Source organism: Bos grunniens, chromosome 29 (genome assembly GCF_055505025.1).
Source record: "Bos grunniens cultivar Pamir isolate PY7600 chromosome 29, Bosgru_T2T1.0, whole genome shotgun sequence".
In the NCBI taxonomy this organism is placed as follows: Eukaryota; Metazoa; Chordata; class Mammalia; order Artiodactyla; family Bovidae; genus Bos; species Bos grunniens.
In genome coordinates this window covers 18398019-18417411 of record NC_141193.1, presented here as the reverse complement: position 1 = coordinate 18417411, position 19393 = coordinate 18398019, and the positions used below count along the sequence as shown (strand labels likewise).

General features: G+C 42.5%; 1 long non-coding RNA gene across 1 annotated transcript; it reads left to right on the top strand.

Annotated features, from left to right (window-relative positions):
* The first annotated feature begins 3957 nt into the window (after positions 1-3957).
* Positions 3958-19038, top strand: LOC147342210 (uncharacterized). Its single transcript, XR_015157835.1, has 2 exons — positions 3958-4143; positions 12713-19038. It is a non-coding gene; the product is annotated as an uncharacterized LOC147342210 (long non-coding RNA).
* Positions 19039-19393: the final 355 nt, after the last annotated feature.

The following is a 19393-nucleotide window of genomic DNA, read 5'->3' as shown; positions in this document are numbered from 1 at the left end:
AGATTCAGGGGCCAAGTCACGGTCCTTCTCCACCTCCATCCTTCCCTTTTCCTTCCAGGTCTCAAGCCTCGTGACCAGTACCCAGAAACCAGCTCCACAAGTCCCTGTGGGGGACCGCCTCCTTTATCAGCAGCCACTGGATGTCTACCTTTGAGGACCCTGCTGAACAAAAGCATTCTCTTCTCCAGCATCCAGGGTGGTGACCCCTGTGGGTTCAGGGTCTTATTTTGGGATCTGCTCACCTGCTGCCTTTTGTTTTTCAAAGGATGGAAGAGGGCGGAGGCAAACTGACCACGGAGGGAAGGTGACCACGTGAGATTCCTGCATCCCTGTGAGGATGGAGGAGTCTCTTACAAGCACTATAGCTGATGCTGCCCCTTGGGCTGCAATGTGGACTGTTTTTCCCAGTTTTACAGGAAGCTTACTCATTGGAGTGAAGTTGATCATCTAACCCTGGTCGTGCAGCTGGCGGGGAGCCATGCCGAGAACTAAGCCTGGTGGCCTTTGTCCTTGCCGAAGGTCTCCATGACTGGCCTGCCCTCTGTCCCCACTTGCAAACCACCTGGGCCTTCTTGGGGTGGTGGTGGGGAAGTTGCTTCCAGCAGCAGTCTGCTCCCTGCACACAGCTTCAACCAGATTGCAAGGTGGCCTCCCTGCCTCCACTCCCACCACCTGGACTCCCAGGGCAGGTCCCAGCCTCCCAGGGTGCCCAGGCCTGCTTGCCGAGCTCTACATTCATGTTCTGGGGCATGGCACCCCCTGAATGACTTCTCCATGGTCTGCAAAGGTCTCACCCAGCTTGACTCACACAATCTCCCAATGGGTCATGCTGTGAGCTTCGAGCCCTCACATTAGCCCAGGCAGATCTATCAGAAACCAACCTTAACTGGGCTGGTTTCCAGTCAGTCTCAGAGATTGATCAGTCCTAGAGCCATCTTAGAGAAGGGGGCCTGCGGACCTCAGTGATCTGCCCTTTGAGCTGTGTATAGATTCCCCTGCACTTCTCAACACCTTTCAACTTCATCACCCAGCCTTGCCCCACGGCCTGAGAAGGGCCAGGGCTGAAACTGGACTGCAGGGCAGGAAGCTCTTTCCTCAGGAAGCTGTGCTCTGTCAGCCTGCTTGCATATTGTCCACTCAGCAGAAAATGACCAGGGACTTAACAGGACCGGGTTAAAGGCTGTCCTGGGGACTCACCCCAAGAGCTCCTGCCTGGGTCACCCGCTGGATGATTGCCTGAGCCCCTGGCGATTTTCTGTAGGTGCGACAGAAATCTTACCCCATCCAGTATTTGAAGACCAGGAAGTACTGGGATTAGACAGCTGAAGTGTGCTTACAGCTGAAATGTGCTTTACACACACACACACACACACACACACACCCCACACCTGTTTCTCAGGATTTCTATACACTGAATGCCTGTTTGTCTAAAGTTTGTGGGGGGCTGCTGCTCTGTGTCCACATAGACTCCCTGGTGGTCCCCTCTCTGCTGTCCTCGTGGAGGGAGGAGCTGAATCTTCCAGGCTTCTCCAGAGGCTTCTCCCTCCTCTTTGGACCCTTGCAGTCCCACTCCACGAGGCTGCGCCCCTCCCTACCCAGGAGACAATGTCCTCCTCCCCACTGGCTCCCTCTCCCTTCCCCTTCTCCAGCATGAGTTTGAAGCCACGTCTTCCCCTTCTTTCATTAAGCTCACCTCTACGCCAGTCTAACCTGTTCCTTTCTCTCTGCTTCCTCTTAATGCATCTTTTGTCATCATCGTTGTGATCCTGCCATTCTTCCAAAGAGCACACGGATTTGTTTGGTTTCCCTGTTAGAGCATGAATTCCTTCAGGCTGTTTTCCAGTTGATACGTTCCGAGTTTCTGCACAGAGGCTCCCAAGAACCACACACAGGCACTGGAAGATCAGGACCTGCTGACACTGCTCCTGGCCCAGGGGTTCTGTGTTCTCAGCAGGAGGGTCGGTCTGGCTTTGAGCCATGCACTGCCTCTCCCATCACTGACCCCTGTTAGCACCTCGCTTGCTGGCGGCAGGGCAGGGGGCTGCCAGCACTTTTCAGAGAGGAGAGAGAAGGCTGAGCAAAACATCTGTCGTCCGCAGAAAGAGTCCCACCAGCCAAGGGACGCTGTGCCAGGCTTCTTCCCCAGGGACAGAGGCACTGGGGAGGGTGATGGGGAGCCCCCACTTGCTGGCCTGCAGGGCCAAGGGTCAGCTCACCTCTATCTGGCTAACCCTTTGAGGGGAAAGGCATTGAAGCGGCTTCGAAGAAGAAACCCTTGGAACATTCTCCAGATCACAGGCTGGGATGCAGCCGGCAGCCTGGGAAAAAGATGCATACAGAGGTGTTTGTCTAAAACAGAATTAAAATCTTATGTAGGGCTTTCCGGGTGGCTCAGTGGTAAAGAATCTGTCTGCCAGTCCTGGAGACACAGTTTCGATCCCTAGTTGGGGAAGATCACACAGGCTGAGAAGCAACTAAGTCTGTGTGCCACAAATACGGAGCCCACGTGCTGCCAACTACTGAAGCCCGCACGCCCTGGAGCTTGTGCTCCACAAGAGAAGCCACTGCAATGAGAAGCTGAAGCACTGTACCTGGAGAGTAGCCCCCATTCACCACAACTTGAGAAAAGCCCATGCAGCATAGAAGACCCAGCACAGCCAAAAATAAGTAAATAAAAAATTTAAAAATCTCCTATTTAGACGCAAATCCTATTTGTAGCTGGTGGCGGGTGGGTGAGGCGGTCTGATCTGGCTCCTGAGGTGATGTGGGAGGTGGCTGAAGGGAAGGCATCGGTCCTGGAGGACTGGGGGGACAGGGAAGGAGGAGGTGGCAGCTGCGCCTAGGGCTCACGTCTAAAGCCTTGGGGCTGGCAGCACTTGCAGGTTGTGGGGAGGGAGGGCTGGGGGAGACAGCAGAGAGAGGCCTGACACTCAGGCAGGAAGCCAGCAGTGACCTCTGCCCTCAGAAAGTGGGGTGTCCCGGCCTCTGGGCCCAGCAGCAGTGTCAGCCCCATTGGAGTCAGCAGGTGCTTCCCGTGCCTGCCCAGGGCTGGTGCCAAGGGCAGGGGAGCTGCGAGCGGGCCAAGGAACATGTCTCTGTCCTCAGTAAGCTTGCCGGAGACACACCTGAGTGAGTGTTGGAGCAAAGGCGGGGATTCCAGCTAGATCTCTATGTTTCTACCCTGCCCCTACCCAGGAGCTGGTGTTCTTTGTGGGCAAGGAAGGTGATTCATGGAGGGCGCATCCCCACCATGTCCTTACCAGGCTAGGCCACTAAGGTAGCATTGAGTCCTTATGTTGGACCCTTGTACACCCGGGAGGGTGATTAACACTGGAACAACAGGTGTGCGATAAGTCACCTGAACCTGCCTCTAATCCCAGATTGTTGCCCCAATCCTGGGCGGAGGGTGGTTTGGGAGGCAGAAAGGTCCTGGTAACACCGCCTCTAATCCAGGGGCAGATGCTGAAAAGAACGGAGCTCTGCACCAGCCTGCTTCGGCCTCCCTGCCTCCTTTTGCTCTTGCCCCTCCTGTGGACAGGGGATGCGTGGTCCTCCCCGCCTCCTCCCCCATCCAGCTGTGTGTGCCCGTCCAGGTGTGTGTGCTCATCCAGCCATGCGCACTGTCGGCCCCTGGCTGCTCCAGGTCAGTGGTGGCCAGGAGGGTGCGGGCAGACGCTGTGGTTGCTGAGGGCTGGTAAGTCACCTTGACAGGCCCCTTTCATACTGACCTCCTTTCCTTCCAAAACCCTCTTCCCTCTGTGTACTCTGGTGCTGATTTATTAGATACGCAGTTAAGTGCCCATTTAGCTCTGCAAACTGTCAGCACCCCTGCTTTATGAATAAGATTATTCACTGACAAAACCTTTGAAACATTTTTTTTAACAAGAGGGTGGGGAGGAATGGGGGAGAGGAGAGGACCAGGAAGTAGCGCCCCGGGTCAGTGAGGAGGCCAGGAGGGACCGAAACCAGAGCGCAGCCTCTCAGCTCAAGAATGCAGCCAGCGCCTGGAGCCGCCTCACACTCACCCTGTCCATCAAGACAGGTGTCATTGCGTCCATGGGACTGTGGGGTCTAGAGTTCACTCCTTTGTCTCAGCTGCGTGTGCCTGCTCTGAGTGGTTCTGAGAATCTCAAGGCCTGCTGGGTGAGTCGGTGCCCCTTGGGCGTCCTCGGTTGACGGGCCGGTTCTGCCAGGGCTCCCCTCCTCCATCCAGGTGGCATCTCTTCCCAAGCACCCACTGCTTAAACACACAGAGAGTAGCTGACCCTGGTCCGTGTCTCTCTATACCCTCTGACCAGATGCCAGGCCCTGCAATGAGGACCACTTACATCATCACACCTAACACCTCAGCAGCCCTGTGATGGCAGCATAATTAGCATCTTGGCTCAGAGATGGGGAAGCGAGGCCAACATGGTGAGCTCTCCCCAACACAGCTATGGGTCTGTCTCCCCCACAAACCATGCCTGGGCTTACTTCTAAGAAGGCTGAGGTGACCAAGTCTGATCTGAGGTCAGTAGCACCCTGCAGGTGCCCTCACCCACCTCCCACACAGCTGTCACTGGGGTCCCCGTCATGGCATGCTCTTACAGTGCGGGGTACAGAGAACAGAGCGCAGTCTTCCCCTCAGGTGTGAATGATCAAGTCCTCCAACTACCCACCTGTGATGGTGAATACCTGGTTCCCCCTCCCACTTCTATTGTGTTTTCAGAGGCTTGGAAAGAGTCGGAGTTTGGGGGTGTGTTGTCCTTGGCAGTGACCTTGGAAAGGGGTGCTGGCATCTGGAGGAAGCTTGACGGGAGGGGTCACGTCTGAAGCACAGAGACAGCATAGATCCTCGCTACCAAGTGGCAGGCAGTGCCAGGGGATACTGGCTTCCACCCCGAAATGGGAGGGGCACAGAGAAGCTGGGAGACCCCCAATAGGATCTGTGTGGAGTCATGAGACTTCTATTCTGGCTCTGGACGTGGATGCTGTGCCTTCTTGGCAGTCCTGGGTGCCCTCTGAGGTCTAGGCCAGCCTTGGAGCTTGCCTTCTGGACCCAGAGGTCCCAAAGCTAGTGTTCCTTTTCCTGCTCCTCCCTGTCCTCCTCTTGATTTCTCCCTCAGCCATTTATTTCTCTCTATTTGTAGTATGTGTTCAGTGCAAACAAATTCCCTAATACGAGAAAGTCACTGTGAATCCGAGCATCATTAACACAGATACAAGGATGATCCAAGCAGATGTTCCACACACAAATAGAAAGCAACAAGGAGTATTCATGAGATATACAAAAGCTTGAGATGTGTTGGAGATGCTTGTTTTATACTGTTTTCTAAGAATGGCAAATATTTGCTTTTGTTATCAAGACTATACACCTGTTTGGACCCTGGAACACCAGAGTATGGTCATGGTAATCAAAGAATACAATGAGTGCATATTTCTAAACATAGGTTTCTGCACACACAGACAGTTGTATAAGATGTACTTTCCAGAATCAAGCTGTTTTTAGACCAGGTGTCTGGTTCTAACCATTTAAAACACTGGCTGACAGAGTGTGCTTCAATGCTAGCCTTATTCATATAGGTGCAAAAAGTATTTATAAAAATAGCATAAAAGAATTTTTATGAGCTCAATTCAGGTTAAGTTTCCAATGTTCAATTTACCTCAGTTTTTTTTTTTTTTTTAATTTCTTTCAAGATTTACAAAAAATGTTCACTGGATGTTTTAAATTTTTACATATACTGAAAAAAAGGCACTAATTTAAAGTTATTTGGGACGTCCCTGGTGGTCCATTGGTAAAGACTTCACTTTCAGTGCGAGGGGTGTGGGTTTGATTCCTGGTCAGGGAGCTAAGCTCCCACAAGCCTCAGGGCCAAAAGACATAAAACAGAAACAATATTGTAACAAATTCAATAAAGTCTTTAAAAATAGTCAAAAAATTCTTAAAAATAAATAAATTTATTTGGGGTCATATTCTCTCAGCCAAAAGAATCTGACTCTTTTGGTGAATGGGAATATGTGAAGGGAAATGCCCAGTTTTCAACCTTTCTGGCTTATAAGCAACATTTAGTAATTATCTTCCATTTTGGGTAGTTTCCAATCTATAACTACTCTGGCACACGCCAGTTACTTTCAGCAAGTCAAGTGCAAAACCCTGGAGGAAACAATTTAGTTCCCAAGAGAACAGTGAAGGCTTATCAATGGAAACCTTTATCCAGAATAAGTCAGCATTAAATCAGTGCTGCTGAAATAATACAAAGAAGCTTCAAGGTAGAACCTGCAGGTTCCCTCCACTGTACACATTGATAGGAACCTGGAAATTTTCATACTATCTAGTTACTTTACATCTGTATAGATTTAACCAAAGTGAAAACTTTGTAGAATGAAAACTCCATTCTACATTCTGTTTTTTTATTCTAGATCAAGGTACAGTCTTTTCATTTCCAAAGTGGGGTTTTAGGTATCCACATTTCCTAAGCCATATTATTTTTATACTTGCATCTCTCTTTGATTTTGTATCAGAAATCTCATTTTCCAGGTTTTTAACATTGGCATCTACCATAAAATTAAATCCCTCAGATGTTCTTCAAACCAATCACATTTAGGAGTCTCAATAACTAAGCCACTGCTGTACAGCAGAAATTTTTACAACATTGTAAATCAATTATTCTCAATAAATTTTTTTAAAAGCCCCCAAACACCCCCACCCCACCCTCCAAAAAAGAAAGTAAGTGCTAAATAATTGTTTGATATGAGGGACATGGACAACAGTTAGACCCTGTAATGATTAACTTTATGTGTCAAAATTAGCTAAACTATGTTGTTTGGTCAAACATCAGTTTAAATGCTGCTGCGCAGATAGATATGATTGCCATTTATAATCACTGGAAAACTGTATGAAGTTTCCTCAAAAAAAAAAAAATTAGAACTACCATAGGATCCAGAAACTCCACTTCTGGTATTTATCTGAAGAAACCAAAACAACAAAAATGATAGCTACACCCCCATATTCATTGCAGCATTATACATGCTAACCAAGATATAGAAGCAACCTAAGTGAATACCGACAGATGAATGAATAAAGAAAATGTGGTATGTATATATATGTATAATATATATCAGATCAGATCAGTCGCTCAGTCGTGTCCAACTCTTTGAGACCCCATGAATCGCAGCATGCCAGGCCTCCCTGTCCATCACCAACTCCCAGAGTTCACTGAGACTCACATCCTTCGAATCAGTGATGCCATCCAGCCATCCTAATGAAATATTATTCAACCATAAAAAAGAATGAGATATTGCCATTTGTGACAACATGGATGAACCTTGAGAGCATTGCATTAAGTGAAATAAATCAGACAAAAATCAAGTATCATATAACCTCACTTATGTATTAAATCTAAAAAAAAGAAAAACCACACATACACCCCCCTCAAAAAAAAAAAAGAACAAACTGAGCTCATAGATACAAAGAACAAATTGGTGGTTTCCAGAGGTAGGAGTGAGCAAGATGGGTGAAGGTGACCACAAGGTACAAACATCCAGTTAGAAGATAAATAAGTCCTGGGGGTTAGTATGCAGCATGGTGACTACAGTTAACAATTTTTTGTTGAATATTTCAAAGTTGCTATATGCAGAGTACATCATGAGAAAAACCGGGCTGGAGGAAACACAAGCTGGAATCAAGATTGCCAGGAGAAATATCAATAACCTCAGATATGCAGATGACATCACCCCTATGTCAGAAAATGAAGAACTAAAGAGCCTCTTGATGAAAGTGAAAAAGTTGGCTTAAAGTTCAACATTCAGAAAACTAAGATCATGGCATCCAGTCCCAACACTTCATGGCAAATAGATGGGGAAATGGTGGCTGACTTTATTTTGGGGGGCTTCAAAATCACTGCAGATGGTGACTGCAGCCATGAAATTAAAAGATGCTTACTCCTTGGAAGGAAAGTTATGACCAACCTAGATAGCATATTAAAAAGCAAAGACATTACTTTGTCAACAAAGGTCCAAAACCAAGGCTATGGTTTTCCCTGTGGTCATGTATGGATGCGAGAGTTGGACTGTGAAGAAGGCTGAGCGCCGAAGAATTGATGCTTTTGAAGTGTGGTGTTGGAGAAGACTCTTGAGAGTCCCTTGGACTGCAAGGAGATCCAACCAGTCCATTCTGAAGGAGATCAGCCCTGGGATTTCTTTGGAAGGAATGATGCTAAAGCTGAAACTCCAGTACTTTGGCCACCTCATGCGAAGAGTCGACTCATTGGAAAAGACTCTGATGCTGGGAGGGATTGCGGGCAGGAGGAGAAGGGGATGACAGAGGATGAGATGGCTGGATGGCATCACCGACTCGATGGATGTGAGTTTGAGTGAACTCCGGGAGTTGGTGATGGACAGGGAGGCCTGGCGTGCTGCGATTCATGGGGTCGCAAAGAGTCGGACAGGACTGAGCGACTGAACTGAACTGATGCTGTACATCTGAAACCAATACAATGTTACATGTCAGTTCTATCTGAAAAAAAATTGTAAAAATTGTCAAACTAAAGAAAGTTTTACAATGAGCAGCAGACTTTGAGTGAGGCAGATAATATTCCATAATATGGGTGGGCTTCTTTCAATCAGTTGAAAGTTGCAAGTAAAAACATTGAGGCTGCCAAAAGGAAGAAATTCTGCTTCCATGCTTCCTTCAGACTCAAAACTGCATCAACTCCTGCTGGAATTTTCATCCCACCAGTCTGCCTCACATATTTAGGACTTGCCAGTCCCACAATTGCATAAGCCAATACATATCTATCTTTTTCTTTATCATGTCTATCCATAGATGATCTATATCTTCCACTGGCTCTGTTTCCTTGGAGATCCTTGAGTAACTCCCATCCCAAGTCCCAAGTACAGCTCCTAATTCAGATGCTCCAGAGGAAGAACTTTCTTTCCTGCCCCGCGCTGTCTCTTCCCTCTGCCTTCTTTTCTTTGATTTTTCTGTCTTTCATATGGCAGCTTTTCTCATCCATGATCCTTGCCCAACTATATAAATGATACATGAGGTAGTTGATGGAGACTTCAGGTAGAATTATCAATTGGTGGGCTTTATTTACCATAGGGCTTTCAGGCTTGAACCTGGCCTCTTTGGGGGGCAGGGGGTACCTATGTTTGTAAGTTGTTTGCAGTGAAGGCATTTATCAAAGAAATAAGTGTGATAATAGTTCCAAGAATTTGAGTGTGTTCATTTCTAGATGAAGAAAGTCTACTTTATGCTTAGTGTGAATGAGAAAAGACCCACATCAAGGCAACTGTCATGAAAATTTGGAACACGAGGAATATGAGAAAGATGCTTATATACATCTCCTGGGGCATGTTTGCAAGCATCTCTAGAATAGACACCTAACTCTTCTAGCGTCTGCTAGGGTGTACATGGCCAGCATAATAGATGTTGCCAAATCACTCTCCTACATGTCCCAACTGAAAGCAGTGAATGACAGTGTGACCAGACTTCAGGTTTTGCAATCTAATTAGGGTGAAATGGTATTTAATTATCATTTTAATTTGCATTTTCTCTTTATTAGAGAGGTGTGGCATATTTTCACATATTTATTGTTCAGATATATTCCTCTGTTTATTGTATATAAATATCCTTCATTCATTTTTCTTACTTGAGTAGTTGTTTATGTATTATAGATATTAATTCTTTTTCAGTTATAAAGTGTTACAAAAATCTTTTCCCATTTTGTACTTTTCACTTTGTGTTTTTAATGTTTTGTTCTATAAATTTAGAATGCTTCTTTTAAAAAAATTAACATCTTTGGACTATATCTTTTTTATATATCATGTAGGGTATTGTTATTTTTGTCATTATTATTTATATTTATTATCTTTTTTATATATCATGTAGGGTGTTGTTATCTTAGTCGTTAAGTCATGTCCGACTCTTTGCGATGCCACGGACTGTAGTCTGCCAGGCTCCTCTGTCCATGGGATTCTCCAGGCAAGAGTACTGGAGTGGGTTGCCATTTCCTTCTCCAAGAGATCTTCCCGACCAGGGATTAAACTTGAGTCTTCTGCATTGCAGGCAGATTCTTTTACTGCTGAGTCACTGTAGGGTAGGGACATATTTTTCCTCCCATAGGGACAGGTATCATGCCTTAAATAGCCATCTTCCACTGACTTGTAATGACACCAAACTTATGGATATATTGATATATTTTTAGATCTGTGTCTAGGGGGTCTCTGCTCTCTCAATTTGCCTTTTGTCTATCCATGTTATAATACCATGCTCACTTTATTTTATTTTCTAGTGAGTTCCTTTAATTTCTAGTGAGTCTTACTGTAAGTTTAATTCATCTCCATAGACTCTTCATGTACACAATTGTTTTGCCTATTTTTAAATGTTAAATTTAGAATTAGATGATCAACTAGGTGGGAAAAAACTCTGCCAGTAATTTTATATTTTTCACTGAATTTGTACTTTAATTTGGAAGATATACTGTCTATTTAAAGTTGTTTTTAAGCTCTTTAAGTTCCTTTTCATAATTAAAAAATAATTTTCTCCACAAAAGTCTTATGCATTATTGTTAGAATTATTCCTAGGTACTTTATAGTTTTTGTTGGTATTGCAAATGGTGTGTCTGTGTTAGTCACTCAGTCGTGTCCAACTCTTTGTGATTCCATGGACTGTAGCCTGTCAGGCTCCTCTGTCCATGGAATTCTCCAGGCAAGAATACTGGAGTGGGTAGCCATTCCCTTCTCCGGGGGATCTTCCCGACCCAGGGTTCAAACCCAGGTCTCCCAAATTGCAGACAGATTCTTTACTGTCTGAGCCACTAGGGAAGCCCCGTTGCAAATGATATCATTTTTCAAAATTTATATTTTCCATTTGATAACTGTTTGTCTGTAAGAACACTGATGATTTTATATACTGATTTTATGTAGAACTTTGTTAAAATTCTAATATTAGGATTATAGATATTCTCAAGTATTCTAAATAATTATATCCTCTGAGAACAATAGCAGTTTTGTTTTATACTTTTCAATCTCCTTTCTTCCTAATCAATCAATTTTAATGACTCTAGGTTGATTCATGTTCTCTTTTTTCTTGAATTAGTTTTAAAAATTATTTTCCTGGAAAATTGCCCATTTGGCCAACCTTTTAAAATTATTTCATTTTTGTTTATTTATTTAGGTATAGTTGACATACAGTATATTGGTTTCAGGTGTACAACATAATGATTAGGTATGTGTTGCTGCTGCTGCTGCTGCTGCTAAGTCACTTCAGTCGTGTCCGACTCTGTGTGACCCCATAGACGGCAGCCTACGTGGCTTCCCCGTCCCTGGGATTCTCCAGGCTGGAATCTCCAGGCTGGAGAACACTGGAGTGGGTTGCCATTTCCTTCTCCAATGCAGGAAAGTGAAAAGTGAAAGTGAAGTCGCTCAGTCATGTCCTACCCTCAGCGACCCCATGGACTGCAGCCTTCCAGGCTCCTCTGTCCATGGGATTTTCCAGGCAAGAGTACTGGAGTGGGATGCCATTGTCTTCTCCATTAGACATGTGTCTACACTTCCAAATGATCACCCCATAAGTCTTGTTAATGACATTCATCACCATACATAGTTAACAGATTTTTTTCTTATTATGAGAACTTTTAAGATCAACTTTCTTAACAGCTTTCAAATGTGCAATATAGTATTGTTAACTATAGTCACCATGTTATACATTATGTTGCCAGGACTTATTTATTTTATAACTGGGAGTTTGTACATTTTGACCATTTTCACCTATTTTGCCCCTCCCCCCACCTCCCCACTCTGGGAATCAGCAATCTGTCTCCCGTATTTGTCAATATTTATAAGGTTGTTTGTTGTATGATTTTGTTTTGTTGGCTATTACTTATGAGATCATATGGCATTTGTCTTTGTCTGACTTATTCCACTTTAGCCTGATGCCCTCGAGTCATATGACAAGACTTCATTCTGTTTTATTGCTGGATAATATTTCATTGCATATATATAAACCACACCTTATTTATCCATTCATCCATCAACAGGCACCTAAGTTGTTTTCATATCTTGGTTATTGTAAAGAATGCTGCAATGAACAGAGTGACACATGTATCTTTTTTTCCCCTTACCACAGTAATCTACTGTAATCTACCTTTTTTACTTTTTAACTTTAAAAAGCATATATCTTTTGGAGTTAGTGTTTTCATTTTCTTTGGATAAATATCCAAAAATGGAATTTCTGGTTCACATACTAGCTCTATTTTTAATTTTTTGAGGACCCTCCATACTGTTTTCCATAGTAGCTGAGCCAATTGACATTCCTATCAGTACTGCACAGGGTTCTCTTTTCTCCAGATCCTCAACAGTTCTTGTTATTTCTTGTCTTTTTGGTAGTAACAGGTATGAAGTGATATTTCATGGAGACTTTGACTTGCATTTCCCTGATGATTAGTGATGCTGAGCATCTTTTTTAGTACCTGCAGGTCACCTGTATATCTTCTCTAGAAAAAAAGTGTCTGTTTAGATACTTTGTCCATATTTTATTTGGATTGCTTTTTTTTGCTATTGAGTTGTATTGTTCTTTATATATTTTGTATATTAACTCCTTGTCAGATAGATGATTTGCAAACATAACCTCCCATCAGTATAGGTTGCCTTTTCATTTCATCGCTGGTTTCCTTTGCCTTTTAGCTTGATGTAGTTTCATTTGTTTAGGCTTCCTTTTTGTTGCCTTTAGTTTTGATGTCAGATCCCACAAGTCTTCACCAATGTCAAGAATGACTATGCCTTTTAAAAAACTGGTTGCCGGAGAACTGAGAAGATGGCGGAGGAGTAGGATGGGGAGAACACTTTCTCCCCCACAAATTCATCAAAAGAACATTTAAACGCCAAGTAAATTCCACAAAACAACTTCTGAATGCCGGCAGAGGACATCAGGCACCCAGAAAAGCAACCCAAGTCTTCGAAAGGAGGTAGGAAAAAATATAAAAGACAAAAAAAGAGACAAAAGAGGGAGGGACGGAGTTCCGTCCCAGGAAGGGAGTCTTAAAAAGAGAGAAGTTTCCAAACACCAGGAAATCTTCTCACTGCCGAATCTGTGCCGAGCCTTGGAAGCACAGAGGGCAACATAACAGGGAGGAAAAATAAACAAACAATTAAAACCCGCACATTGCGAGCCCTACGGTAACTCCCCCAGCGGAGAAGCAGCGCAGACGCCTGCATCCACCGTTAGCAAGCGGGGGCTGGGAGGGACGCGCGGCACGGGCTGCATCGCAAGGATCTATCCTGAATACCCGGAGCGCCATCTGAGCGAAATAATTTGGACTAGCAAACCAGACTGTGGGATATCTACTACGCAAAAAGTCAGCCCTAACCTAAGACACCGCCAGACCTGCGCACGGAACAAAGGACTGAACAGAGATAGCCGGCAGCAGACCATTCCCTTCCGGTGATAGGAAGCCAGAGCCGGAAGGGGACAATCGCAGCCCCAGAAAGACATTATCTATAAAACTGTAAGCAGGTTTCTTTGCTAACTAAAACTTCTTGGGGGTCTGGACGGTCAACATCTGCCTGAGAAGGTGTGCCAGTGCACACCTAGATAACCGAGCGGCAGGGAGGCGATAAGTCACAGCAATCGCGCGCGCCAAACACCTCATCACCTGAGCTGCTCGGATCTGGGAAGGGCACAAAACGCAGGCCCAACCGAGAGTCTGCGCCTCTGAGGACTACCCGAGTGCCTGAACCTGAGCGGCTTGGACCTGGGAAGTGCAGGCAGCCCAGGGCCAGCCACAGATGGTTCCCGGTGGAGCAACCCAGAGCCTGAGCAGCGTGGGCAGAGAGGCTACACACGCCGTGAACGGGGGGCAGACCCAGTGTGGCTGAGGCACTGCGAGCACACGCCAGTGTTATTTGTTTGCAGCATCCCTCCCTATCTCCCCTCAGCGCGACTGAACAAGTGAGCCTAAAAAAAAAAAAAAAAAAAAGTGTCCTCCACCATCCCCTTTGTGTCAGGGCGGAAACCAGACACTGAAGAGACCAGTAAACAGAAGAAGCTATAACAGAGGGAACTGCCTTGGAAGCTACAGGCAATAGATTAAAACCCTGTGGTTACTACCAACTACGTAGGAAGGGGCCTATAGATCTTGAGAAATATTAGTCGGACCAAGGAACTAGCCAAAAATGAACTGAACCCACAATACTCACAACAAAACCGGAGAAAGTCCTAGATATATTTTTACTATTTGTACGATCATTCTTTCTTTCTTTTTTTTTTAATTGTTTCTTTTTAATTAAAAAAATTTTTTAAGTCCTCTATTATTCCTTTAATTTTCACTTTTATAACTGATTACTTTGCAAAAAAAAAAGAAGACCCTATTTTTTTAAAGCAAACTTCATATATATATTTTTTATAATTTTTTTGACCTTGTTTTTTTTTTCCCCTTCTTTTCTTTAACATATTATTTTTGAAATTCCAAACTCTATTCTAGATTTTTAATTTAATTTTAGCTTTTTGGTATTTGTTATCAATTTTGTACCTATAGTTTTTTTTTTTTTTTTTTTATAATTTCTGTGACCCTTTTTTCTTTTCTCTTTTTCTTTTTCTCCGTTTCTTTCTCTTCTCCTTTTAAATAAAATTGTATATCTGAAATTCCAAACTCTACTCTAGATTTTTAATTTATGCTTTTTGGTACTTGTTATCAATTTTGTACCTGTATTTTTTTTTAATAATTTATGTGACTTTGTTTGTTCTTGTTTGTTTTTTTTTTCTCTCTCTTTCTTTTTCTTCTTCTTTTTTTAACATTGTATTTTTGAAATTCCAAACTCTATTCTAGATTTTTAACTTTTGCTTTTTGGTATTAGTTATCAATTTTGTACCTATATTTTCTTTATAATTTTCGCGACCTTGTTTGTTTTTGTTTGTTCATTTTTTCTCTCTTTCTTTTCCTTCTTCTTTTCTTTAACATCGTATTTTTGAAATTCCAAACTCTACTCCAGATTTTTAATTTTTGCTTTTATGTATTTGTTACCAATTTTGTACCTTTAAGAACCCAATCTTCAGTAGCCGTTTTTCACTAGGGAGTGAGATTACTGGCTTAACTGCTCTCTCTCCCTTTGGACTCTCCTTTTTCTCCACCAGGTCGCCTGTGTCTCCTCCCTAACCCCTCTCTACTCTACCCAACTCTGTGAATTTCTGTGTGTTCCAGACGGTGGAGAACACTTAGGGAACTGATTACTGGCTGGATCTGTCTCCCTCCTTTTCATTACCCCCATTTATCCTCCTGGCCACCTCTGTCACCTTCCTCCTTCTTCTCTTCTCTGTATCACTCTGTGAATGACTCTGAGCCGTCCAGTTGTGGAGTGCACATAAGGAAGAGCTTACTGAATAGCCCACTCTCTCCTCTATTGATTCCATCTCATCTCATTCGGGTCACCTCTAACTCCCTCCTCCCTCTTCTCTTCTCCATATAATGCTGTAAACCTCTCTGGGTGACTCTCACAGTAGAAAAACTTTTCATCTTTAACGTAGATGTTTTATCAATAGTGCTGTATAGAAGGAGAAGCTTTGAAACTACTGTAAAATAAGACCGATAACTGGAAGCAGGAGGCTTAAGTCCAAACCCTGACTCCAGGGAGCTCCTGACTCCAAGGAACATTAATTGACAGGAGCTCATCAAATGCCTCCATACCTGCACTGAAACCAAGCACCACACAAGGGCCAACAAGTTTCAGGGCAAGACATACCAAGCAAATTCTCCAGCAACAAGGAACACAGCCCTGAGCTCCAAGATACAGGTAGCCCAAAGTCACCCCAAAACCATAGACATCCCATAACTCATTACTAGACTTTTCATTGCACTCCAGAGAGAAGAAATACAGCTCCACCCACCAGAACACCGACACAAGCTTCCCTAACGAAGAAACCTTGACAAGCCACCTGTACAAACCCACACAGAGTGAGAAAACGCCACAATAAAGAGAACTCCACAAACTGCCAGAATGCAGAAAGGACACCCCAAACTCAGCAATTTAAACAAGATGAAGAGACAGAGGAATACCCAGCAGATAAATGCCCACCAAACCAAACAAAAGAGGAAGAGATAGGGAATCTACCTGATAAAGAATTCTGAATAATGATAGTGAAATTGATCTAAAATCTCGAAATCAAAATGGAATCACAGATAAATAGCCTGGAGACAAAGATTGAGAAGATGCAAGAAAGGTTTAACAAGGACCTAGAAGAAATAAAAGAGAGTCAATATATAATGAATAATGCAATAAATGAAATTAAAAACACTCTGGAGGCAACAAATAGTAGAATAACAGAGGCAGAAGATAGGATTAGTGAATTAGAATATAGAATGGTAGAAATAAATGAATCAGAGAGGATAAAAGAAAAACGAATTAAAAGAAATGAGGACAATCTCAGAGACCTCCAGGACAATATTAAATGCTAAAACATTCAAATCATAGGGGTCCCAGAAGAAGAAGACAAAAAGAAAGACCATGAGAAAATACTTGAAGAGATAATAGTTGAAAACTTCCCTAAAATGGGGAAGGAAATAATCACCCAAGTCCAAGAAACCCAGAGAGTCCCAAACAGGATAAACCCAAGGCAAAACACCCCAAGACACATATTAATCAAATTAACAAAGATCAAACACAAAGAACAAATATTAAAAGTAGCAAGGGAAAAACAACAAATAACACACACGGGAATTCCCATAAGGATAACTGCTGATCTTTCAATAGAAACTCTTCAAGCCAGGAAGGAATGGCAAGACATACTTAAAGTGATGAAAGAAAACAACCTACAGCCCAGATTATTGTACCCAGCAAGGATCTCATTCAAATATGAAGGAGAAATCAAAAGCTACTCAGACAAGCAAAAGCTGAGAGAATTCAGCACCACCAAACCAGCTCTCCAACAAATACTAAAAGATATTCTCTAGACAGGAAACACAAAAATGGTGTATAAAATCGAACCCAAAACAATAGAGTAAATGGCAATGGGATCATACTTATCAGTAATTACCTTAAACATAAATGGGTTGAATGCCCCAACCAAAAGACAAAGACTGGCTGAATGGATACAAAAACAAGACCCCTACATATGTTGTCTACAAGAGACCCACCTCAAAACAGGGGACACATACAGACTGAAAGTGAAGGGCTGGAAAAAGATTTTCCATGCAAATAGGGACCAAAAGAAAGCAGGAGTAGCAATACTTATATCAGATAAAATAGACTTTAAAACAAAGGCTGTGAAAAGAGACAAAGATGGTCACTACATAATGATCAAAGGATCAATCCAAGAAGAAGATATAACAATTATATATGCACCCAACATGGGAGCGCCGCAATATGTAAGACAAATGCTAACAAGTATGAAAGGAGAAATTAACAATAACACAATAATAGTGGGAGACTTTAATACCCCACTCACACCTATGGATAGATCAACTAAACAGAAAATTAACAAGGAAACACAAACTTTAAACGATACAATAGACCAGTTAGACCTAATTGATATCTATAGGACATTTCATCCCAAAACAATGAATTTCACCTTTTTCTCAAGTGCACATGGAACCTTCTCCAGGATAGATCACATTCTGGGCCATAAAGCTAGCCTTGGTAAATTCAAAAAAATAGAAATCATTCCAAGCATCTTTTCTGACCACAATGCAGTAAGATTAGATCTCAATTACAGGAGAAAAACTATTAAAAATTCCAACATATGGAGGCTGAACAACACACTGCTGAATAACCAACAAATCACAGAAGAAATCAAAAAAGAAATCAAAATTTGCATAGAAACTAATGAAAATGAAAACACAACAACCCAAAACCTGTGGGACACTTTAAAAGCAGTCCTAAGGGGAAAGTTCATAGCAATACAGGCATACCTCAAGAAACAAGAAAAAAGTCAAATAAATAACCCTACACCTAAAGCAACTAGAAAAGGAAGAAATGAAGAACCCCAGGGTTAGTAGAAGGAAATAAATCTTAAAAATTAGGGCAGAAATAAATGCAAAAGAAACAATAGAGACCATAGCAAAAATCAACAAAGCCAAAAGCTGGTTCTTTGAAAGGATAAATATAATTGACAAGCCATTAGCCAGACTCATCAAGAAACAAAGGGAGAAAAATCAAATCAATAAAATTAGAAATGAAAATGGAGAGATCACAACAGACAACACAGAAATACAAAGGATCATAAGAGACTACTATCAACAATTATATGCCAAAAAAATGGACAACGTGGAAGAAATGGACAAATTCTTAGAAAAGTACAACTTTCCAAAACTGGACCAGGAAGAAATAGAAAATCTTAACAGACCCATCACAAGCATGGAAATTGAAACTGTAATCAAAAATCTTCCAGCAAACAAAAGCCCAGGTCCAGACGGCTTCACAGCTGAATTCTACCAAAAATTTAGAGAAGAGCTAACACCTATCCTGCTCAAACTCTTCCAAAAAATTGGAGAGGAAGGTAAACTTCCAAACTCATTCTATGAGGCCACCATCACCCTCATACCAAAACCTGACAAAGATCCCACAAAAAAAGAAAACTACAGGCCAATATCACTGATGAACATAGATGCAAAAATCCTTCACAAAATTCTAGCAATCAGAATCCAACAACACATTAAAAAGATCATACACCATGACCAAGTGGGCTTTATCCCAGGGATGCAAGGATTCTTCAATATCCGCAAATCAATCAATGTAATACACCACATTAACAAATTGAAAAATAAAAACCATATGATTATCTCAATAGATGCAGAGAAAACCTTTGACAAAATTCAACATCCATTTATGATAAGAACTCTCCAGAAAGCAGGAATAGAAGGAACATACCTCAACATAAAAAAAGCTATATATGACAAACTCTCAGCAAACATTATTCTCAATGGTGAAAAATTGAAAGCATTTCCTCTAAAGTCAGGAACAAGACAAGGGTGCCCACTTTCACCATTACTATTCAACATAGTTTTGGAAGTTTTGGCCTCAGCAATCAGAGCAGAAAAAGAAATAAAAGGAATCCAAATTGGAAAAGAAGAAGTAAAACTCTCACTGTTTGCAGATGACATGATCCTCTACATAGAAAACCCTAAAGACTCCACCAGAAAATTACTAGAACTAATCAATGATTATAGTAAAGTTGCAGGATATAAAACCAACACAAAGAAATCCCTTGCATTCCTATACACTAATAATGAGAAAACAGAAAGAGAAATTAAGGAAACAATTCCATTCACCATTGCAACGGAAAGAATAAAATACTTAGGAATACATCTACCTAAAGAAACTAAAGACCTATATATAGAAAACTATAAAACACTGGTGAAAGAAATCAAAGAGGACACTAATAGATGGAGAAATATACCATGTTCATGGATTGGAAGAATCA